At 39.6% G+C, this 25606-nt stretch overlaps 1 long non-coding RNA gene across 1 annotated transcript; it reads right to left on the bottom strand.

Moving 5' to 3' along the window:
- Nucleotides 1–24022: 24022 nt before the first annotated feature.
- Nucleotides 24023–24751, bottom strand: LOC306835258. Its single transcript, XR_013780602.1, has 2 exons — nucleotides 24675–24751; nucleotides 24023–24518 (listed from the first exon to the last, which is right to left on the bottom strand). It is a non-coding gene; the product is annotated as an uncharacterized lncRNA (long non-coding RNA).
- Between the last annotated feature and the right edge of the window lie 855 nt (nucleotides 24752–25606).

Below are 25606 nucleotides of genomic sequence, written 5' to 3'. Positions count from 1 at the left end.
AAACGCTTACATGACATCCAAATAAGCAGTCAGTCGGTTATTATCCTTTTTCTAGTCCTTGACTAAAACAGCTTTTATAGGCATGGAAAGAAGTCGTCCATCTTGTCCATGTAAATATAAACAGGGTCCCAACAACACAGCCAGCAGGACTCAAGCTTCTCACTCAATGCAGACAGACATGACTTAGAGAGAAATGTCTTATCTTTATCAATAAGTTTTGTATAGATGCTCAGTCTATCTGCTAATTTATCATCAACACCATCAAGTTTGGTATTGACAGAGTTGTGTTTGTCAGTTCTGGTCAAAACAGGAATGTCCAGTAGGGTTTCTGGGCCATTGGCTTTATTTAGGGGAATTGTCATTGTCCAGTGCAGTACAGGCTGAATACATTGTGTTCATCTGTAAGTACCCGATGATGAATTAGCTGTAATTAATCTACATAAACAAAGGTATTCAGGTTCTCTCGGACGTTGATGTTGGCTATCAAAGTAACAATGACAATGACTCCTAAGTTTGTTTTAAGTCTTATGTTGAGTACACCAAAAATCATAAAAGTCAGCTGTTGTAGCCAGAGACTATAGTGATGGTTTCATCTGCTCAAATGAAAAAAAATGAATCAATAAATCTCCTTACTTCAAATTACTTTTGGAGTAAAACTGGAGTCTTCCATCTCCATAATCAGTCAAACTGCACATGGAAAACCCCATATATGCATTTGATAAAGTGTGGAAAACAAACCTGAAGGGGAAGAAAATGTCCAAGTCATCTCAGACTACTAATGTTTTAGACGACAGCATCTTCTTGGATGGAGAACAAAATGTTAACGCCCGACTTTGTCTTTGAATTTTGAAATCAAACTTGTATTACTCTAACACACACAAAAAAACAGAGGACGTAAAGCTGTCCCTGGGCCAGCCTGAGGCCATCGATCATCTGGTTGTGGCCTGAGATGATTTGAGCTCCGCTGTTTCCCAGCAGCTATGGAGCTGCTATGGAGGCAGCAGATTGACGTTGACCTCTCACTCCCACACATCAGCGACAACTGCTGCCCCTTTCAAGCATTATAAAACATGTCATGCACTGTGCATATAAATGTGGAGATTTATCGTTTTAGCTCCTGAATTTTCAAGTTAAGTGCAAAAACGTGAAATCTGGATCTGTAACATTCATGACGTGATGCGATGTGAATATGGATTAGCATTATGTCAGTATTTTGAGTCATACACTGAGGAAAAATGGTGTAATCGGTTTAATAACATTTGTGGGTTTTTTGATAGCATGCATCCAGACCTGGATTTAAAAATCTTTCCATGTCCATATAATTTAATGTTGAGTTTTAGGTCCGTATGTAACTGTACAAGTACTGTCTTTTACAGTGATTCTTAAATGGCTTAACGACCCACCTCCAACTGCTTAAAAATATTTTAAAAAAGGACTTTGTAGAGCTTTTGTTTACATGTTTTTTTTTGCAGGCACAACTTTGTGAACCACTGAAAATGCCTCCACGACCCACTTTAGGGCCTTGACAACTTTTTTTTTTGTTCATTTTTGCAAATTGGAAAAAAAAAACACAAACACACAAAAAAAAAAACAACCTGCTATCCCTGAATGCCAGTTTTTGAAAAGGAGAAAAGTAACAGTTAGAACATCTTTGCAATCAGGTAACGTAAGGGCAAATTTCTTCTTTAACTTCTACCCTCTTTACACTGTGAAAGTTTGATAGACCTGCTTTTTACTCAGAAGCAGTTTATTAAAACTGGGACAAAGTTTGTTGTTTTGTTTATTAAGGTTGGACTCAAAATGATGATGCTGGACTTCTTAGTTGGTACATAGCACGCTATCTCCAAGACGGTTCTGGCCTAAGCGTCAATTTTAAATAAATATCTTTATTAACTGAACTTGTTCGGCCACACTTTAGTGTTTCTTTGAGTGGTGCAAGTGGGTCCCCTATTTTGGTGAATAATGACCATCAAATGATCTCAGTACAGCTTCACAGAGATTCATGGATAACTTGGTTCCAAAGTTTGGAAGAAAAAAGTCATAGCACATATTCATAGATTTTATAATTTACTCGAGCTCTGCTGAAGTCACATCTAACATGTCTCATTGTCAATAATCACCTGACCACACCTGCTTCAAATTATCTGTTTATTTAAGCTGCAGGATTTCCTGTCTCTCCCTCTGCTCATTCATGCCACCTCTGATCACCAGCAGTACCGCACTTTTCACCTCCACCACAGCATCCCCATGTCATCTCATCACTCCTCCAATTTTACAATTTAAATGAAAACTTTAAGGGGTGATTAGTTTGAAGACTAGATACCAAATGCAAACTACGTTCTAATACACTAAATATTTTTAAAGAAATGGGAAATGTTGACTCTATCAAACAACCAAACCTAACCCAGCTACAGTTTCTGCCATTAAAGACATGAACAAGTCCGACCAATTTATTCATGTGTGGCTTATATGTTGTTGTCTTTAAGAACTGTTTGTTTGTTCACACTAAGTTGTCCTGGTCATTTTTTTTTTTTAGAATTTAGACTGTCTTTGGTGCTTTATTAATAAAACATCTCTTCATAAGTATAATGAAATTCAATAATCAGTATTTTATTATTGTCACAAAATAACTGTTACAAGTAAGAATTGAGATTTATACGTTTCTATCAAATAAGCATCTGAAATTGCTAAGAACCCTCCTGCCCCATTTTCAAGGAATACTTTCAGCCCTGTTTCCACCAAAAGGTTCAGTTCGGTTCATCTCTGTACAGCAAGCATATTGTGGCGCTTCCATAGGCTCCCCAAATTACAGACCTGTACCGTCCTACTTTTTGTGACCCTTGTTGGGAATTTTCAGGAGCGAATACCTGACCAACGGTTATGTTGGGTTTTATGACGTAAAATTTGATTGTCAAAATAAATTAATAATTAAGTTTATTTAATTATTAATCTAAATCAATAATTGTTATTAAACTGCGTTTAATAAACCTCGGGGCACCACCCTGTAAACAGGGAACAACCAAAATATTACCAATATCAGTCTCAAATTATTTAATTAAATACCAATATCATTAATAATTAATAATCTGTATTTAATTGAAGGTGTGAAATCCGAACACAAAGCCCTTTCACCCAGCCTAAGTCACAAAGCAAATTCACAGTGATCACAAACAACGACTTTTTAAGATACAATAGAATTTATTTAACAAAGCAACATCAAGTAAATCAATGAAACCCAATCAAACAAATAACCATCATAAGCCAAACTACAAGTAACAAACAAAACAAACAAGCGTGGCACATGTGTGTGTGTGTGTGTGTGTGTGTGCGTGTGTGAGAGAGAGAAAGAGAGAGGGGGAGGGACAGACAGACAGAGACAGATCAAAATGGCGACGACCACGCGTGGTCACGTGATGGCGGACACAGAACGTGATCTACGTTTCTGCAGCGTCTGGAAAGCCACAGATCTCTATGTGTGTGCGTCTACCGAAAGGTGTGTGTGTAAAGGCGAGAGAGCGAGAGAAAACAACGCACCTCGACAGCTCAATCTCGGACTGGAGCTCACCACAACTCAGAGCACAGTTTACGTCGCGTACCAGAAGCAAGTGGCCGGATTTGTATCAGACGGCGTTCACACTAGTCTTTCTGATAGTGAGTCTATTACCCGGTGATGACGTGGGAGCTCACAGATAAACACGCGGGACACAGCGGCACAAGTAAAGGAAACAAAAGAGATTTTACTCTGGTAAAATCTAAGACACAGCGGTCAAACAAAGAGAACAAAGGAGATTTTACTCTGGTAAAATCTCAGACACATCGGTCAAACACCAAGCAAATATTATCACCGTTTCACTATAATAACTCAGTTATTAAACACACTCTCTATATCTAACTGCCCAGACCTAGCTAAGCCTCACTTGAAACCGTTTCGTCCACGGTTGATGAAAGGAAGAAAAGAGGTTCTGGAGCGGCCTTTCTGCAGTTGTTTGGAGATGGCGGTGCGTGTCCAAAGGGGGTTGAGCAGGGCCGTCGTGTCCTCCGTCGAGCGAGGTGATCTCCGTGGGTGTCCTTTCTTTAAAGGACGGAACGAGACGTAATCCTTACAGTCTCTCTCAATACCGTTTTGATACGGGAGAAATAGAACGCTATACTTCTGAGATGCGTTCACGTGGATGATCTAGGCTCGGAAATTAGGACGTCGGTGTGCTTCAAGGCCTTGGATCAGCTGCGCGCCAAAACTTTAAACAAAGAGAAGCGTGCTGGAAACAGGAACAGAGTTGGGTATCCTCGGACGTCGCCAGACGACGTTTGAAAGAGGCAGAACAATGAGACATGGCCGGCTTTATACCTCCCAGACTTCACACCTATGTGTTAGGTGTGGCAAAGCATTCTGGGAGTACCTGCAAGGCATGCTGGGATAAAGAGTCTTTTGTTGTAGTTCTCCAAACGACACAGCCTGACCTTTGTCATTCTGGCTGGACCCCAACACCCTTCTGTTGAGGTGCCAAGTATATTGATCCAACCCTAAAAGGTGGAGCTAAACACTGCAGTTTGTCAATTGGTTGAAATAAATTCTTTGCATCAGTGGCAAAACACAACCCCTCAATGTTAAAATACTGAGGCGATAGTTTATTCATCTGTATTTGTCCTGCAGCACACAGCCTTACCTGAAACAAAGCTTGGTTGAGTTCTTGTGACAAAGAGCCACATGCCAGTGACAAAGTATATGAATTGGTGGATGTCTTCCATCGTTGGTTTTGTTTGTTACATTTTTCTCCTTTGTTGAATTTATTAGCGGGGTAGCTTTTAGCTATCAGCTGTACCATACCAAACTGTACTGATCCACTGCTTGGAGGAAATGGCTTTAGAAAAGCATACAACCCAAGATACTGAAGAACAATGATATAGATTTGAATAGAAGTGCAGCAACTGACCTTCTGGTGACCAGAATGAGACACTTTTCAACCTGTTCAGTAACCTTGTGAGTTTAGACAAAAAAAGTAAAGTACATTTGCAGTAAATTTAAACATACATTGAAAAAAAAAAATGCTGTTAAATGTATTCCTGCATGAAAGAAGCTTGCCAAAACGAATGACAGGTCAGACTTTTAAGAAATGGCAAATCAGAGTTTAAGAGCACAGAAAATATCGAGGATAGAAACTGGCATTCGTGGGGGGAAAAAAAAAACACTTCCCTCCAATCAGTTATTATCAAATGTGAATCTAGATGCACTCTGGCTGACGTGGTGTGCTGTGGTGTGTTCTGCCTCTAACAGCCAATTAAACTATTAGACTAAGAGCGTAAAATGAGGAATGGTCTGCATCAGCTGTAATGATTCCTAATTGCTGGCTAGCATTAAGAACTATTCTGATCAACTCTGCAGAGCTCCCTCCAACCCCCCATTCTCTCTCTCTCTCTCTCTCTCTCTCTCTCTCTCCATCCAACCTTACAGATCTAATTTGGTAGCTTCAGACTTTCTCATGAGTTTATTATTGGGCTTTTTTTCCACATCTCCACTTTTCTTTTACTCTTAAGTGGTTCAGCTGCACAGGCACAGGCTGGGACCGCTGCAAATTAGATGACTTGATATCACATCAAAACCAATGAAGGTGGGACCTGAATAGCAGTGGCCCCCTCCTCTCTTCTCATCTCATATCTGTTGTCGTTCATCAAGCCTCTAAAAATCAGCAGTGGGAAGAAATAATAGGACCTTGATGTCACTCACCGGTAGAGCCTTTTAAAGGATGCGCTGTCCTTCAAATTGTCCAGTTTAAAAAAGAGTTGGATGAAAGGCAAGTGAGTGACGGCCAACATGGTGCTGTTCGATCTTTCATTTTACTGCATGCCAAGCCTCAAACTCTGTGTGGAGGGAGAAAATAATAAGATTTATGTACGCTTGAATTTCAGTATTTTGATAGATGAATGGTGTGCCGTACAGCTTTGTGTTAACAGCAATTACTTGTGAAATTGGCAACCGTCTTATGTGTAGTGTAGATCAATATGAGTACAGAAAGGTTGACAGTTTTCTATCTCGTGTGTTAAACTTTGATTTTAGTTGTCATAGCTCTTATTTTCTTCATAAGGACCTCCTCAGTTTTTTAACCTCAACCTTTAAGGGGATTTGTGCATTTTTGCAACAGGCAGTACTGCAGAGCAAAGTTTTCATGATTCGGTGCTTTAGTTTGCTTATTTTTGTGTGCATGCATCATGACACAATATTTCTGAAGGTTTTCATGCTGGACCATAAAACATGACACTGAGCAATGTGGCAGCAAATGTTAAGAATGGGAAGAGTATAATGAAAACACAGATGTAAACCATGTATTGTGAAGAACAATAAAGAACAAGAACAAGAAACAGCTTTATGAGCTTGAGAGTGTAGTTGTCCCATATATATGGTTATGTATGTGTATATATATACACTTGAGCTTGTTTAGCTCTTTTGTAGCTTTGACACTACAGGACACACCTACACATTCACACACTGATGGCAGGGACTACTATGTCAAGTGACCATCGAAAAGTAACAAACCACAGTCATGCACCTGCTTACCACACTGTCGAGGCAATATAGGAACAACTTGGGGTTAAGCGTCTTGTCCAATGACACATCTGACATGTGTCATCAGATTTCACATGGTGTAACAATATTGCATTACACAAGTGTTTTCTTGGTGTTAAGAATTACAGTATAGTGAACATCAGGTTCCTGTACCTTTTTCTTTTCTTAATTTTGTGTTGTTTTAAAATACTTTGGAATGGTTTTCATGTGGGAAATAAAAAATGGTTCCAAGCTGTGTTGAAATGTCACGTGGTTGTCTGACAGATCTCAAAAAAGCTGCTCCTGAGGCAGGCGCAGAGCGGCTTTTGTATCGCCTTCAGAGCCCTCATCAAATGAAAACTACATTTACCTGGTTTTATTTTGATGGCGCTGATGGGCTGTGGCGGAGTATGTAGGGATTGGAGTTTAGGACATTACTCAGCTGCATACACACTGCAGGGTGTTCTCTGTGTAAGTCAAACCAAAATTAAGGGTAGAAATGAAACTTTAAAAAACACAACAAGTGATACAGAAAGTGTCCATCAGATGAGTGGAAAAATGCACAGGAATCAGAATAATAGCACTTTTTCTAGAAACTACTTTTATACTACGTCACACCTACACACACTGATGGCAGTGATACTGTATGTAAAGTGACAATCAAAAGTATGTAATCCCACTCATTCCTACTTACATAAGTCTATACTTTTAGCTGAAAATGTATGGTTTATGACCATATCACATATTAATGAAGGTGTCATTTCAAAACCACAGAGGCTCGAGTCTTCAAATACACAAGAACAAACACTAAGCTGTTCAAACAGCTGGACACTCTTTCTCCCTGGCCACTGCTCCTGGCTCAGTACCGCTCGGGAGGATACTCAGACAAAGTGAAACCACACTTAAATACAAGCCCAAAGTGTGAGTGTGTGTAAATGTAATACTAGTGTGAAGCAAGCAGGGTGAGAAGGAGACATCCACAGGGAGAACTGAAATTGAAATAGCTTTAGTGAAATTGCTCATTTTGGTACATTATCACTTTTCTCTGACGACTCCGTTAGAAGTTAGAATCTCTCATATATCTCTCGTACTTGCAAGTGCTCTTTTCAAATTGTTCAATTATTTTTTAGGATTATGTTTAAGAGGTTGAGATTTCATACGGATGCTGTTCCTGCACGTTTTTAGGATTATATGGTCCATGATTCAAACTGTCGAATCAAGTGATTTGACGCATACTAACCTTAGAACAAGCATATTAACTGTGTTCATTTCTCTTATACATATATTTTCCGATGTTTAATGCTGCTGTCATTTTATACCAAGGCTGCTTACAGCTATCAGTGCTACTGTTCCTTATTCTCTTTTGTGGCTTTATTTCAGATCCATACTGAACATGTGTATAGTTGCTTAAGTTGCACAATTCTTGCTATAATGGGAATCAAGATATTTCTCCCTCAGAATTGAGACCACAGTTTCCTCAAAGGATTCTTATTTGTTCAACTGAAAGCTGCATCTTCCTCAATAAATCTCTAAGATTTAACAAAATCCTTTTCCTTCATTATGCACCAATTTGTAACTTTTCTGATTATGTTATGATTATGATCTGGTCTTCTTGTCCTCTTTTATAGTATTTTCCAAATGCTTTTCAGTGTTCATCAGACAGATATTGACATCATGATGAATGCATTCATTTGAATAATTTTATAAACCTGTGGACTGGAGAGTTTCAGCACGATTCTAGCCCTGGAGCTTTTCTGAAGCTGTTGCTCCAAACAAGAAACCTATAGCTGACATAGAATTAAGTACAGCATTATTTTGTTTTGTTTAAACACTTTTAAGAATAGGTACTGTTTAACTAACATTACTACCTTACAACATTGACAGATGCAGCAAAATGTTTTGCCTTCGAGGGCCCCCCTTACTTGTATTCAGAAAATGCTGGGACTCCCAAAGACCCAATAGGAAAACAAATGAACATAAACCTAAAACACTTATTCTTACCAACAATGTTTGTATAAACTGTGCTGTAAGTGTCCTTTTATATTTTAGCTGGTACTGTATGTGCAAATTTAACCTCAGAGCTGACAGAGCCTCGCTCAGCCACGCCCCCTGGGGGTCCCGGACCCCATATTGGGAGCCAATGCTTTTCACACAGCGGGCGTCACGGTCCATCTCCAGAGCATGCCAGCAGCACCACTGCTTGTGGTTTTGCTCCGCTGCGCTCATGTTCCAGAAACAGATCCAATGTTGCAGGGCGCACACCATCCAATGGAGGAGAAACCGTGGTGTTGACGGACCGTGGCACGTGTGGAGTTTCCACATACTCAACACGTGCCATGGAAATTTGGGAGGATATGTTAACATGCAAATGACATTCTGGGGTCTGCTGCTGCTTTTTAAGGGTCAGAAGTGACCGAAACTTCCAGTCAGCGGTTGTCAGTTGATGTAAATATCTGTGTTTTTGTAAAGATTGTAAAATAAAGCAGCTCCACAAACTTTTCAGTGGTCGCTCGCTTCTCCTCTCTTAAGCTCTTTTTGCCCTCTAGGCCTCCACGGCAGTCATGTGACTGAAAGCTATGAATTGAGTGTTCTTTTTTTTTCTCACCTTTCCAAATAGTTTACGTCTCTATGGCTTCATCACAAATCTGATCACATCTGCCAAGGCACGCAGCTATATTTGGGCCAATCTGATCCCTGGCTAGACTGTCGTGCCATGCAGCCTAGGGCCTGCTTCCCACTGGCTGCGTGTCCCTGCTGTCAACCCTGAGTTTCTCACAAGTTTTATCTCTGTGAAGTCCATAAGCTAGGCTTTTTTTTGGCTTTATCAATGTTGTAAAGTCTTGTACTGTGTCTAGGGCATGTGCTCGAATGTAGATCATAATTATTGATAACAGTTTAAATATTTTTATCTCTCTTCACCTTACCAGGTTTGCCATGTTCATGGGCCATTTTGAGTTCTTTATACTAGTATATTTTGAGAAAACTGTTTTGACATTAAAAATAGGTTTTACTCATTCACATGAAGGCTTCAGCCAACAGTTGGAGCAGAGGGAAGGAGATAAGGAAGAACGGGGAGAGAGAGAGAGAGAAAGAGATCTCACATCTTTAACATGATGTACTGACAGTAATTTATGTCATATATCCCTGTACACACACATGACTGCAAACCCTCACAAGAGACTACCTCCATCATCAAGTTTGCTGATGAAACCATCATTGTTGGCAGAATCAGCAACAGCAATGAGTCAGCCAACAGAGCAGAGGTCGAGAACCTGGAGAGCTGGAGCTGAAACAACAACCTGATCTTCAGGACTTCAGGAGGCTGAAGCCCAACAGCCACTGCCCCAACAACATCAATGGTGAGAGGGTGGAGGTTGTGCAACACCACAGCGATGGCGAAGAAGGGACTCCGGAGGCTCCACGTCCTGAGGGGCCTGAAGAAAGCGCGACTTCCACAACAGCTGCTGGTGAACCTCTACAGGTCAGCCATCAAGTCTGCCGTCACCTCCTCCATCAAGGCGTGGTACTCTGGCTGCACCCTGAAAAACAGGAAGTCTCTCCAGCGCATCATAAGGACTGGAGAGAAGATCATCGGCGCCCAACTTCTCAGGTTAGACGCTGCACCCGTAAGGCAGTCATCATTGTGTATTTTAACTGAATACTGTCTATTTATACTGCATTATTGATCCATGTTCTTATTTGTAAATTGGCTATAGTGTTTTGTATATTTTTGATATGGCACCTGCTGGACTGCTCCAACAGAATTTCATTGTACTTGTACATTGATAATAAAGAAATGTGTTTTAGCTGTGGTGCTGTACAGCTACGGCTTACACTATCACAGTGTTCACATTGGCTGTGTGCTCCCAGCCTTATCCTTCTATGAGTTTTACCTACACAATGGACATTTTGATATTTTATTTCATGAGATGCATTCTTCACATGAAGTGGTAAAGAAGTGAAAAGTAAAAGCCCAAAAGTAAATAAAAACAAAAACTGAAGGTTTATGTCAATATAAAGCAAGACATTGGACCCTGAGAAGTTCCTTGTTTTATTTCAAGCATTTTGCTGAGATATAGTTCTGTATTTCTTCATGCATTACCTTTCAAACTCTTACCACGGCCACTGAATGTACATCAAAATCTCTATCCTTTCTTCTATCAGGATGAATGAGGTTTAAAATGTACTTTTTTCATAATGTGTAACACACGAGAGTGTTCCTGATTTTATTGACCATATTTAATTTCAAATTTGTAACAACACACAATTTGTTCCTATCTTACTTTGAAAGGCTGTTGTGTATGCTTCAGTGCACTAATGACATAATATTTTATTCTTTACTGATGACTTTCACAGTCCGAAACTTTAACATAGTAAAAAAAAATGTATAAATAAAAAAAATGGGATTCAGAATCCTTTTGAAACAGCCTGAAAGAACTGTGTTCATTCAGTGTGTGTCCGCCAGATGACAAGGCAGGGGCAGAGAGCCAAAGAGAAACTGTGGGATTATACAGGACAAAAAAGAGATGTCTTCCTTTCTGTGAACATAAAAGACGGTACAGTGCTGTTGGTATTTCAAACATTCACAGCAAGGCAACTGGCACAGTGCAGCTAAATGAATGTTGTGGGAAAAATATGAAAGGCTTGGACAAAGCTACTTTTAGTTCGGACATGCCACAACAAATCAAAATCCTTTCAGATGGTGTCAGAAAGTCAGGTTTTTTTCCCCCCCTTTTAGTAAGAATTCCATTTTTCACTTCAATGGTTTACAACAATGTGGCTGCCTCTCAGTGCTGTTATCTGTTGCATTATACAAGGCGGAAAAATGCTTCATATACTCATATTTGTATACATTTGCAAATGTAGTCACTAAAACAGACTCCAGATTTAATTTAATTACACTTTGTTTCTAGTTTTTCCTAATGGCCTTGAAATGTTGTAATGCAGCCAGTGTCATCATAATCAATCTATAAGAAGGTGCTGATGCAAGTATGATTGACTACAGGGCAGTTAAAGGCCATAGACTAAACAGGTAAGACGTGACCTTTGTGAAGATTTACACCTCCAATCAGCAGTTAAGTCACAGTCATTAATCAGAGCAGCCCGCCTCTGTGTTATTTAAGGACTAGTGTCTTATCATCTAATTGTGACTTACACTATGCAGTGCAAGTGTTATCACGGTCAGTTTGAAAGAGCTGACAACACTGTCAGTCACTTTATCTTTTTACTTCATGAAACTTTTCAATCAGAAGAGACTTAAGTTTGAGTTTTTAAATACTTTAGGAAAAGATAAATATGCAATGTCTTCGATGATTAGACTCTGTCATGGGGACTTCAGAGACACTTCACACACATGAAGACAATTAGTCGTAGATTAAGACTTAATCCGTTCACCAACAGCATGAGTCCTGACTCTCAAAACAGGAAATCTTACAAAATGAATTGCAGTCAATTGTGAATTTAGAGGAACAAATCGTGTTTGATGAAGAGCAGGAAGAACTTCTTGAAACATTTTTAACTGAAGAAGGAGGCGAGTAAACATTCATTTGCTACTGTCGCTCTTCCTTCTTCAGTCAGCTTCCTTCTTCGTGACGATCTGCAGAGGGCATGCTATGCTGTTCTCCGTTCTAACCCCACAGAAGATGGTATTGTATATTGAACATGTTTTGGTCAACTGTGTTTTGTTACATTCTTAAGTTCTTTGTGTGCTTTTTAGTGTTTCGTGATTTACATTATTTTGTAGTTCTTGTCCCCAGTGTTTGTTGTCTTGTGTTTATTTCTGTCACTGTTTCCCTCCAGTTTTGATTGCCCTGATTGTCTTCACCTGTGTCATTATTCTATAACTGTGTCTGATTACCCATTTATTTAGTCTCACTGTTCTTATGCTTAATGTCAGTTTATTGCCAGATTCTCTCCATGTTGTGTTTCCAATGTTTTCTTAGTGGCTCCTTGTTTTCCCCTTTTCTTTTTTTTTTTTTTTTTGCAATTTTATTATATCAATAATTAGTAACGTTTTTTTTTTTGGTTGGTTTTTTTCTGGAATAGGGTTCCAGTTCCTAATGTTTCCTTTTAAATAACATAATCTCTCCTTACACATATTTCACCACAGGGAAAAAGATCATCTACACCTTGATTTAGATTGTTGGAGGGGTTAATTGGGCCCAAAATGAGCACCATTATGTTGTTGTGCATATTCTGAAGAACATTTTGCATTTTGAGGACTTTTGACATATAAAGATCTTCATCATGTGGCTAACTTTGCAACCAAGTGATCATCATCATTTTAAACACAATTAAGTAGGATCAACATTTACAATCATGCCAAGAATACATACATGCATAAATGAAAAACAAAATCAGTTAAAGCTATCATAGGAAATTAATTAAATTGGTAAGAAAAAAGGAAAACAAAATAATTTAAAGGAAATATCTCCCATGATTAGTCAAAGAAATAAAATGGAATAAAACCGTTACAAGCAGGTATTGGCCAGATAAGAAAAGTCCAAATGGGATAAAAGTGCTCAATTTAATGACGAAATACAGCTTTGTGGCATGTTAAAGTAAAATAAGGGTGTAAAGAAGAATAAATTGTACTTACATATGTACCGTATGCAGTTTACATGGGTTTTCCTTTTTGTTTTATTAAAAATACATCGCTCCAAATCAAATCTGTTTTCCAGCTCTGGTCTCCTTGATAAAAGTCAAGAGTCACTTTCAACATCCCATGTGGAATTGTTTCCCATTTTACACATGATCCACTGACTTCATTGGCACATTAGAACAGTAAGCTTGAGAACAGCATCTCGCGAGGGAACGAACATCATATTTTCGCCCGTTTGGCCACTGACCCAAGCGGCCATATTTGGGTTTTGGCAGCGATAATGGGCTGATACAAAAAGAGGAGCTTTTCTATAAAACATCAAGCTCTTGTGGAATCTAACAGTGGCACTAATGTCTCCATTTCATTATGATGACATGTCATTATGTTTTAAGTGTCTCAGCCAAAATGTGTATTGAGAAATGCCAACATACACAGCTTCAGTGAGGAATGAGAATGATCCCAAGTAATTGATTAGGAAAAAACAACAACTCTGGTGACATAAAAGAAAGCAATTCCAGACTTGACAATGGGGAGGAAACAAAGTGTGTCATTTGGTTTGAATATTAAGTAAAGTCGTCAAAGAAAAAGACTGCTGAAAGTGAACATTTGGGTGGCTAATGTTCCATGTAACTATCCAGTACTTCTTTTCCACTGTCTCTCTCCACTGTGAGGCTATGACACCAAACCCCCGACTCTCTCCCATTCCTTTTCCTTCCTCAAACACTCCCTCCATGCACTCTGCCAAGTATTACCCCTTTTCTGGCAGGCTGCCTGATGCTACAAGACTTTGATCTACTGCCACCTTTTAACAAATTCCCCATTTCCTCGTGGAGCTAAAGGGATCGAAGGAGTCTGGGGAGGAGGAGGAGTGGGTGGTGCTCCACAGAGGGAGACAGAAAGGGGGTGAGATAAATAGGCAACAAAGAAAAGATTGAAGGAGAGGCGGGGGCAGAGGGTACAATAAAAAATAAAAACGGCCCATCAACAAGGCAGACATGTTACCCCCGTTCTTTAACCACCTCCTCCTTCTCTTTTCTCACTTTCTCAGGGGTCACCGAGGCCCACTGCAACATCTCAGGGTTGGCTGCTTATCGGAAAGCTGTCTGCCCACGTTGGTACAACGCTTTCTTAAAGTCTACCACACACTGCATAAAAAAAGTAGCTGACTACAGCTCCCACATACGTTAATAATGCGAAACCTGAACAGCAATAGTGTACTGGCAACCCAAAACTCTGAAGACACATACTTTTCTTTGTACTTGCACAGTAAAGACCATTACTCACAACGTAGGGACATGTGGGTGTTGAACTTGTCCTGGTAAAAGGATTATTACACTGACACAGAAACTAATCCAACTGAGCATTTGTTTAATTACCACAGCGTAATTTCTTAAAAAGAAAGTAAAGAAGGGGGATCAGTTTATTTATTTTCTTTAACAAATTGCCAATGGACATTAGAGTATGATCGATCAATGGAATATTTCTGTTGTGATTTGGTCGGTTTTAGTTTTGTATTTCAGAGTTTTTGTTTTAGTTCTCGTTCTTCTCTTGTGTTGCTTGTTTCCCTTGTGTGTTATTTTAATGGTTCTTAGTTTAATCTTTATTGTTTCTTGTTGTATTCAGTCATCTGCTGTTTTAGTGTTTCTTGTACGTTATACTCTGGCTTCATTTTACATTCTTGAGTTTCTAAGGCCTTGTTCACATTGCTCCTCCAAATCAGATTTTTAGCTCATACAGATTGTATGTGATAAATTGTATTTGTTGTTTTTTTACCACCATGAGATCCAATTTTTCCAAATCGGTTTTGAATCTGATTCAAATCTAATTCCTACAAATCCGACTAAATCTGAATGTCTTGGTCGCTTCAATTTGTCTTCTGTGTCATTTAGACGTCATTTGCAACGTGACAATGACATAGATCGGCGGGCCGGAAGTTAACTTCAGTCAGTGAAAGAAAATGGCAAGAATCAAAACAAACGTAGTAAAACAAGCCAGCGGACAGACTGCTCCGTAACATATTGTATAACTATTGTTTTTGCTGGGCATAACCTGTTACCACAGAAACCAGTGTGGATCAGCCCACGTCAATATGGACAGGCAGATTGGATCTGGTCACTTGCAATTTCTAATGTGGACAGTCAGTCAGTTAGATCGGATTCTGCAGATTTGGGGAAAAAATTGATTTGGGTGGCAGTCTGAACAAAGCCCAAATGTCTTCAGGTTTTCATGATTTATTTTGTATTTGTCTTCAGTGTTTCTTGTCTCATATTTTCTTCCTGCCTCTGTGTGTTTCCCTCCAGTGTGATTACCCTCATTGTCTTCACCTGTGTCATTAGTCTCACTTGTGTCTGATTACCCCTGTGTCTATTTAGTCTCTGTGTTTCCTTGCCTGTGGTTGTTGTTCAACCTTAGTTTCCTCATGTCACTTGTCCTTGTGGTTCCTTGTGCTCCCTTTGTATTTGATCTTCTGTTTCTCAGAATCTGCATTGGGTCCACCTTCTTTGTTTTTTTAGCATGACAATTCTACTCAAATATATTAATTAAATATAACTCATATTGCAAGCATTGAAGACTGTTTCAGGTCTGAAAGGTTTCAATGTAATTTTACAATCCCAATTTATAATTAAACAACCAACAAAGAAAAAACAGCAAACAAACTTTGGAGACATAAGACCAAAATCACCATTCAAATAGAGTTGGGTATTTTGATTGGGTATTATTCTAAAAAGCTATTTACATTTTGGTGTCATTTACTTTTCTTGCCCTGGGGACATCTCAGGTTTCCCCATGTACATGTCATCATTTTAAGAGATTGGCAAGGGCCACCTATGCAGATTAAATTGCAAAACAACTGAAGAAATGGATGTTTTAAATGCAGGTTGACATGAAGAGCTGTCTATTGTCCGGGGACAGCTGGGCTAAATGAGCTAGCAAGGCTAAGTTCTCCCTTCTTGTACAATAAAGACGAGAGGGTTACGTGTCACGCATGCATGCTTGAGTTGCTGATCTTTGAATTCATTTTCATCTCAGAGACCACAGTCCTTTGACCAATGACACCACTTTATTATCTCATTAAACACTGAGATACTAGGCATCTCTTAACTAATAAACGGTATACACTGCTCAAAAACATGAAGGGAACACCTAAACAACCAATGTAAGTCCAAGTCTTGAATGTCCTTCGGGATCAATAATGTCTCTCTCTCTCTCTCTCTCTCTCTCTCTCTCTCTCTCTCTCTCTCTCTCTCTCTCTCTCTCTCTCTCTCTCTCTTCTGTGAAATCAAACTGTCCACTTAGGAAGTAACACCGATTGGCAATCAATTTCACATGCTGTGTACAAATGGAATAGACCACAAGTGGAAATTATAGCCAATTAGCAAGACACCCCCTAAAACAGGGTTTCTTAACCTTTTTGACCTTGGGGCCCAACATTTTCAGGGCAAGGTAGTCTGGGGCCCAATCGAGTGAATGGTTCTGATTTTAACTTTTGCAGTCATTTTTATTTAATAGCTATTTGTGTCACTATGTTGTAATAATGAATACTGTTCTTCATTTGTATGTTTTTTAATCAATATATCAACCTATACATGGGCTAATTATGCATAAAACCTTGCACAAGTTAAGATCATTTAATTAATTTTGCTCATATAAAACCATGTTTTAGTGCATGTTTGTCAAATAAGTAACCCAATATAAACTTAGCAACAAAAGCAATAACATTAGGTGCTCAATGAAGTTAGGTAGATTTGTTGAAATTAAAATGAGCATTCTGTTTTGTGTAGCGCTGCCCCCATTGCCGTCATTATTTATTCGTTTTAAGAACCTCTCCATGACGTTTCCATTCAGATTCAGGCCCCGTTTACACGGAGACGCAGTGACAGTAAGACGAAACATTTGGACATGCGCAGTAGTGGACAACAAACAACAATGGCGGCGGCTATGTGCTTCAGCAGCTATTGGCGTTGTATCGTCTTTTAAAACGGAACCTTGATATGATACATCGTGTGTCACCGCCGAAAGAGCAACGAATACTTGCGGCAAATAGTTCAACCTTTACCCAAGCACAGGGCGACCATACGCAGCGTTTAGGTAAGACCTGGGAGAACTAGCAGCTGAGGAGGATGTTGTGGAGGAAGTGGTTGTACTGCTGAGTGTTGCGCGTATCGCGTTGTAAAGTTCCACTACTTCTAACTGATGATACTGCCTCTGGTGGTCGGAGAGTATACTGCAGGCCAACGATCACGGCCCTTACGGCCCACAGATGCAAACATATTATCCCCTCGCGGCCCTGCAGGTGGCGCTCGCGGCCCTTCGACACAAGTGGCTCAGGTAGTGCAGCTCATCCGGGATGGCACGTCAATTCGAGCTGTGGCAGGAAGGTTTTCTGTGTCTGTCAGCGTAGTGTCCAGAGCATGGAGGCGCTACCAGGAGATAGGCCAGTACATCAGGAGACGTGGAGGAGGCCATAGGATGCTATATACCTCATGTGGCTGGAGTGTCAGCAGTTCCTGCAAGATGAAGGCATTGATGCTATGGACTGGCCCGCCCATTCCCAAGACCTGAATCCAATTGAGCACATCTGGGACATCATGTCTCACTCCATCCACCAATGCCACAGTGTACCACAGACTGTCCAGGAGTTGGCGGATGCTTTAGTTCAGGTCTGGGAGGAGATCCCTCAGGAAACCTCATCAGGAGCATTCCCAGGTGTTGTAGGGAGGTCATACAGGCACGTGGAGGCCACACACACTACTGAGCCTCATTTTGACTTGTTTTAAGGACATTACATCAAAGTTGGATCTGCCTGTAGTGTGTTGTATACATTTAATTTCGAGTGTTACTCCAAATCTAGATCACCATTTGTGAATACATTTGATTTCCATTGATCATTTTTGTGTGATTTTATTGTCAGCACATTCAACTATGTAAAGAACAAAGTATTTAATAAGAATATTTCAGTTGTTCAGATCTAGGATGTTACTTTAGTGTTCCCTTTATTTTTTTGAGCGGTATATTTTACTTTACATAGTTAAATTCAATTAATTCTTTATTCAAATTTGTGGGATAATGACGTTAATCGTGTTGGTCCATTAATGACAGTTTCCAAAATGTAGTAACATCAACTTAACAAACTAAGAACAAAACACTATTAACCTCAACTACAGCTAATTACAGCCTTTACCTGCAACTTCAGACAGTTTCCCAGTTTAAACAGACTTAAGATTGACAATGAGATATTGAAATCAGTTACAATTAAAATGATCTAATTCAAAAGGTGCAATCCATCAAAATGATGGTAGCCAATGCTGCTAATAGGATACATTGCAAAATAATGCACTTTGAACCATGTGTTTCAGAAAAAAGGTTACCTGTGTACTTAGAAAAAGGAACACTTTGCTGCCAACCAGGATATCCATGTGAAAGACCATTGTTTATTCTCCGTCCACAGGGTAACTGTGGCGCGTAAATGTGTATGAATGGGATTAGTTAATGCAGATGGGCCAATTCCATAGCAGCTTCTGCCATCAGCGTGTAAATATGGTGTGGTGAGTGAATGTGACATAATGTAAAAGCATTTTGAGACATCAGAAGATAAGAAGAGTCATGGAGACTATAAATCATATACAGTAACTGTGGACTTTGATTTACCTACTCCCCCAATCCATGAGACTGGAATAGCATCAATAAGAGCCAAAATTTATGCTTTGCTCCACCACTTCTGGATTAAATTTGTAACAATGGCTGATCCCATTTCACTTCCATCTTTCATTTGCCACTTGGGCCCCTTTGTTTCAATGTCACCTAAAGGTGAAACCTTTCCCAAAGAGATGATATAGAAAATGTGACCCCAGATTCCTTCATCTATTTGGTCACAGGTGACGGTGGAGTAGCCATAGCTTCCTGCCTGTAATATATTTGAGAGAGGGATGGTGTTGTCTCTCACAAGACTGACATCCCATGATAGGGCACTGTACTCTTCATATTTTATTGAAGCCATCATCTGAGTTGAGTAAACACATTAGAGCCTACATTATTAATTCCAATTTCTCTTGGATTCTGTTTGTTCACTGCCAACTCAGTATAACTGAGGTCAAACCCTTCTTCTCGAGCAAACATTGCCAGAGTACTTCCTCGCACTGCAGAGAGAGAAGCAGATACTGACCGAGCGAGAGAGGGCACGAGGTGCACGGAGGTTAAACACAAACTGTTGCAGAGTGTGTGTGGATGTTTCTTTAGCTGTTTTGTGAAGCTTTCAAAGCCTGTAATGCAGTTAGAAATAACAGTTTTAGTGTGTGTTCAGGTTAGATTTTGCCTCTTTTTTTGTGTAAATGTATTTCACAAAAAGCCAGTGTACTGACTTTACTAGTAGTTTTTAATATGGTTGATGGAGTACATGTTTTATTAAGTGAGAAACTGATTTGCAAAGTTTAACAGGTACTACAATTAATCATTGTTTATTTTGTCACCAGACATGAAATATAAAATTAGTTTCACCATTCAAAACAAAGGTTACGACTGTAACCATGGTTCTATGAACCCTGGATGACTGCCAGAGGCAGTTCTTCTCACTGAATATCTCACCTCTTTGCAGGTCGAGTATTGATATCAACAAAGTCACATTTGACCTCTGATGCCTTCTCGACGGGTATAAGTACCAGTGTCATCCGAGTGATCATTCTACAAAGTCTTGTGTCTCATGGATTTCCAAGTGAATAAAAACTCTGTTACAATGGAATACAGGTTGCACAGTTATTAGAATTTATCATCGAGACTACGTCAGATGCAGTGGACTGGTGAGTCAGGCAGAGCGAGAACACTCCAGTGACAGAAATATCCAAATCAGCAAGAGGATGTAGTCTAAGTGGAGGTTAGCCTGAGCAAGAGCCCTTTAGCCAACTGTGAGAACAGGAAGCAAATCAATACTACACTATGACAGCGAGAGGGGAGCGAAAGTATTCTCTTCAACCGACACTTGAGCTAGTATATAAGCTAACACCGAGCTAACACGCTCATGTTAGCAACCCATCAGTTAGCCTGAGCGGAAGCATGCGGTTAACTGAGAGCGAAATTAAATAAACGGTATTCTGGTGAGAGGGGAGTGAGGGCGCCCTTGTCACCCACACTTCAATCAGTATTTAAGCTAACACTAAGTGAATACACTCTCATTGGCAACTCCTGGGACAGTGAGCAGAAATAAAACACTGTTTTCCAGGCTAAAAGGAGTCGGTGTAAAGGAACACAATAAGTACTATCATCAACAATTTAACAAGACAATCACTCTAAAACTGTGGTTTGTTGACATTTTACAAAAGACACCCCTTTTTAATTATGTATTAAGCCAAGTATCCCCTGACCAGTGCATAATATTATGATATAACTTAATACAATAAACATGAAGGAGTTAGGAATTGGAATGCAACATAATTAAGCATCATTAAGAGCAAGTGGTGAACAAGAAATGCAATTGCCGGTGTCTTGCAATGATGTGTTAACGTGATAATGGTAGCACACTTTGGTTCACTCCTAGCTTAATATTGCACATACATTGACACAGTATGACCGTGCGCTAAAGATTATTACATCAATCAGTCTTTATTTGTATAGCGTCAATTAATAACAAGTGTTATCTCAAGACACTTCACAAAAAGCTAGTAAAGGAATTCACTCTTTGTCTGTTAACATCAACAAAAGAGCATCTAAAAAAACATGTTCATCGTTATGTTTACAAAAAGTAGGTAAAAGACCTTTACTTATTGCATGACATCCAAACAAGCAGTGAGTAGTCTGATATCTTCTTTTCCCTTTCAGTACTTTTGCAAATATATTACACATAGTATTTCTTACCCATTAACAACACCCTTTATCAGTGATTGTTTTATGTGTCCACCATGATATTTTGATAAAGTAGCACTTACATGAGTGTGTCATTGCTTGTGCTGATTCATCTACTGTGATATTTCCGGTGCCTGTATAATTCTGTCCCTGTGTGACGGTGTAGATAATCCCTCTTTTTTAAAAGGTCTCTACACCAGCTCTCTGTGGTGAGCCCAAAATGAATCACTCACAATTAATTACTCTGTGAGTGCCAGGAGAGTCCGTAGCCCCCCTGCCACTGCCTGTGGGGCTCTTTTCTGACTGCAGTGGGTCTAAAGTCACACATTGAGCCCCGGTCCAACATGTCCTGCTCGGAGGGGGGGGGGGGGATGTCTCGGTAAACTAGGACAATGCTATCCCCTTGCTTCCCCTGCTGCTCTGCTGCCAGATCTGTTTGTTAAGAAGAGATAACAGATGATAGTGTGGCTGATGCACCAACCAATGCCTGCTGAGATTGGTTACTGTTTTGTGGACGGATACAAATAGTCTTCTCACATCTTCTCCAATTCTCATCATCAGCGGGGTTCCTTACTACCGTCATCTCAAACTCTTTTGGCTGAATTATAATAGCCACTTCAACCATAGACTATAAAAATGGACAACATGCCTCAACCTACTCCTGTGTTTCAAAGAAGAAGCCAAAAAAACCTGGAGAGTCCTTCCATATTGCCCACTGGAACCAGAGTATGTGCACTACAGACTGGCTGGAAGTGGTATGACATGGTATAGATGCAGCACTGCTTCTTCTAACAAAAACACACATGTCTAACAGCATAAATATCAACAACCATCAGGTCAGAGTTGTTTGAAAGTTTAATGACTCTTTCTCCTTCACTAATGTTGGGCACATCGCCACAGGAGCCACATTTATCAACGGTTTTGCTGATAATGGCATTTTTATACAATTTTTTTGCGAAACAACCAGATGCAAAATGGTAAATTGACTTGAGCTTGTATTGAGCTTTTCTGGTCTTCTGACTATCCACAACCTTTAACCTTCTGGTTAAAAGATGACCAACTATACCAACTGAGCAACAGCCTCAGAAAAAAAGATGACTTGAAAACAGTGTTGCAATAATAACTCAGTTCTGTGCAAAACCAGGTTTGAAAGAAAATGTATTTTGCCTTTATTTTGATTTTATAAGGTGAACCATGTCCATCTGTTCACATGGCAGAGGTGGGCTTTATGACCTATACAGCAGCCAGTAGTGAGTAGGTGAAACCCGTAATATTTTTGTTTCACTTGAGGCTACCTTATATGCTGTCCATTTTTTAAATACAGTCTTTGGCTTCAACCCTAAACTTCACTTCAGTATAGTTTCTCAGTAGCTATTGGAAGCAATCTGTCTGCTGTGCTGCTGGTGCCTGTGCTGGTGTGCGTTTGTGAATGTAAATGAGATGAATTTTAAATGATTGTCATGGGAAACTGAGTCACAGGGTCAATATTATTAGAATGCAGCAAAAGAAGAAAAAGAACATAATAAATGATAGACATAAATGAATCCCAGCATTATAAGACTGTGCAGAATAAGAGCAGCAGAACATAATGTGACTGAAATCAAATCATAATAGCAACGTGCTAGATGTATACGGTGAGTGAAAAATTACCATATCAAGATGTTTTTAAATGTATGCATATGTGCATTTCATCTCAAGCTGTTCTCATGATGCACAACTCAGCGTGGGCAGTGCTGATGTTTAAAACACTAGCCAAGAGGGTGGAAAAAAAGAAAATGATTTATTCTTTTGTGTATGAATCGTCCAACATAAACAAACTGAAAGGAAAACGTGTTGGACCACCAAAATCTCAGGGCAGGAGGATCTGTGGTCTGTGCTTTGAATACAGAACACAGGCGGCAGTAATGCCTATCAGAGCACAAGGAAGTGGACATGCATGCACATATACATTGATATGTATACCAATATGCACCCACTCGCACACACACATGCATGCCTTAGACAGACACTTGCTCATTACCTAGAAGATATGACCTTATAAATCTGTTGTCAGTATCCAACAGAGCATCATGCAAGTAACGCGATCAATGTCTACCCAATTAGACCTTCCCATCCGTCCAATTTCAATGTTTTCCTGTGGTCTATTTTTTTCTTTCTTCTTCTAAGCAATGTCTTAAATAAAGCCTTTTCGTAAGTAAGCACTTGTTAATAAGCACAGGTAGTAGACAATGTTAGCATTGGGTCATATTCATTTCTTTTATTCTCCAATACTTTACTGATTTAGCATTGAACTCCAAACACTGTCAGACTAACAATTGACAGTTTAAATAAAGGATCACAATCAATGCAGCAGAGCCAGATATATGTTTTTCTTCTTTTTATTCCTTTTTATTCCTTCTCCGACTACCAAGATCGCTGAAGTAAAATCCTCCACAAGCATTATCATAACAGTGGGTGTTAATATACAATTCATTTCCTGAAAGGATGCAAGGATGATGTGATTATTTGTTGGATTTTTTGAGTAGTAAGTTTGTTTTGCCTTTTGTTAAAAATTCATATTTTTTTGTCTTTTTGAAAAATCTGAAATTTTATAATGAAACTCTAAACACCTGGGGTCGTATGGAACGGGTAAGAATGGGCATCAATTCTATGTAAGGCACAATCAGGGTTTTCCAAAATTGAAACAAAATAAAATATATATTCATAAGCTGACTGAATAGTTATTTATAATTAATATATGTATATATATATATATATATGTATATATACATGTACCAGCAACTTGATTTAAAAGTGACCACGGGCAAACGTCAGAGCTCAGCATCTGAGGTGACAGTCATTGCAACCACTTGTCAGAGTTAAGATGTCAGACTTAAGTCTGACAAGAGTTAACACTTGCACAGTGTGTGCGTCTGCTGCGCTCCGACAGTCTCGAGCCCCCCAGAGCAGATACGCAAGGTTTCTACTTGTGCCTGATGTTGGAGCATGACGCACCAATTTAGCATAGAAAAGCATGAGCGGAATGGGAAGTTAGACACCGAAACAACAACATCAAGTTTATTTTCAGAATAAAACACTCTGTTTTGACGGTTCAGAAAAATCCAGACCTTCAGGCAGACGGCCTGAAGGCGAAGCCCATGACTGACCGAGGGGAGGAACAGAATGGACCTTCCAATCCGAAACAGAGGGTTGAAGCTTCTCAGCAGGTCCGGATCACAGGCGCAGCTCAGAAGACCCAGGAACTCGTGGCAGACAGCGCTCCGTCGGAACAGGATGCAGTTGACGCTCCGCCAGAACTGGTGGCAGACGGCGCACAGCTGGAACAGGAGGCAGAGGCTGAAGGCACAGGGGAGGCTGAGGCCTGCATTGAGACTTGGACTGAGGCTTTTCAGAGCACAAGGGCAGAGTCACTAGGGTGCTGGGCAAACGGGAGCCATGATAGCCACTTCTTTTTCTTTCTCAGCTACCAGGAAAAATAACGAAGCAGGTGCCAGTCCACGGAGACTGCTCTATATCAGCAGGGATCCTGGCCAAACAAAAAGTCTTGAAAAAAAAGGATATTAGAAAAAGGCTCCATAGTGTCTACATTTTCTCATGTTTGGTTGGTTCAATCTGTCACATTAGGTGTTGAAAAACAAGAGCAAAAAATACAAAAATGTTAATTAAACTAAAAAAGTAAAAAAAAACAAAAAAACATACTTTTCCGAAAACTAAATCCAAAACGAGAAACAGGGAACAGGAAACGGGAAACATTTAACATCAGACTAGAACAAAAGACAATCAACCGACACAGTGGGTAAGAAACACTGAGACTAAATAGACAAGGTAAACAGAAACAGGTGAGACTGATGAGACAGGTGAGGACAATCAGGGTAATCAAGACTCAGGAAACCACAGAGGGGCAGGAAACAAGACAACACTGAGGAAACAAAAATCATTACATAAACATAAACAAAATCAAACCATGACAACTGATTTACAGATCCAGCTTTTTGGGTCTGGTTTCCGACCAATATCCGATTTCAGGACTCAACCATAACGACTCAACCACTGAGCAATAGATGGCGTCAATGTGTGTTTGTGAGGTTTAAAAAAAGTGAATGATGTTGATAGTCTTAAAAAAATTGTTCAGCCCTTTAAAATGATTGTGACTAAATTTAAAAAAAAACTCACCTTTATTCACTCTCAATGAACTTGAACTATAAACTCAACAAGTGAACTGTTTTATTAGCCATTCAATGAAGACCAAAATTACCTCAGAGGACCACACAGACATACTTTTTATTTATTTGTAGAGGCTTTATTTAATGCCCTTTAGCTTTTAAGAAGCTTTATGAATATGTAATATATTTCCTGAAATGATTGCAACAGTGGTGATATTCTGACTATAAAAATAGAAAAAGAAAGAGCAGGGTCACGCGCCTTGTTAGCTGTAGGCATTATGAATGCATTATCTATGAATGATACAGTGTTTGTTATCTATCTATAGATAGGCATGTACAGTAGCTGAACTTATTGAAAGGTGGGTGGGATGTAACGGTATATCAAGTTACATAAAACCTGCCTTGGCACCGGCTCTCAGCCTTTTCGTTAGGTTGACTGAACGTTCGGCTGAGACAGCACTTCCAGCA

The sequence above is a fragment of the Symphodus melops genome, assembly GCF_947650265.1.
Source record: "Symphodus melops genome assembly, chromosome: 14".
In the NCBI taxonomy this organism is placed as follows: Eukaryota; Metazoa; Chordata; class Actinopteri; order Labriformes; family Labridae; genus Symphodus; species Symphodus melops.
The sequence above is the reverse complement of the archived record's forward strand: the minus strand, read 5'-3'. Positions and strand labels throughout refer to the sequence as shown.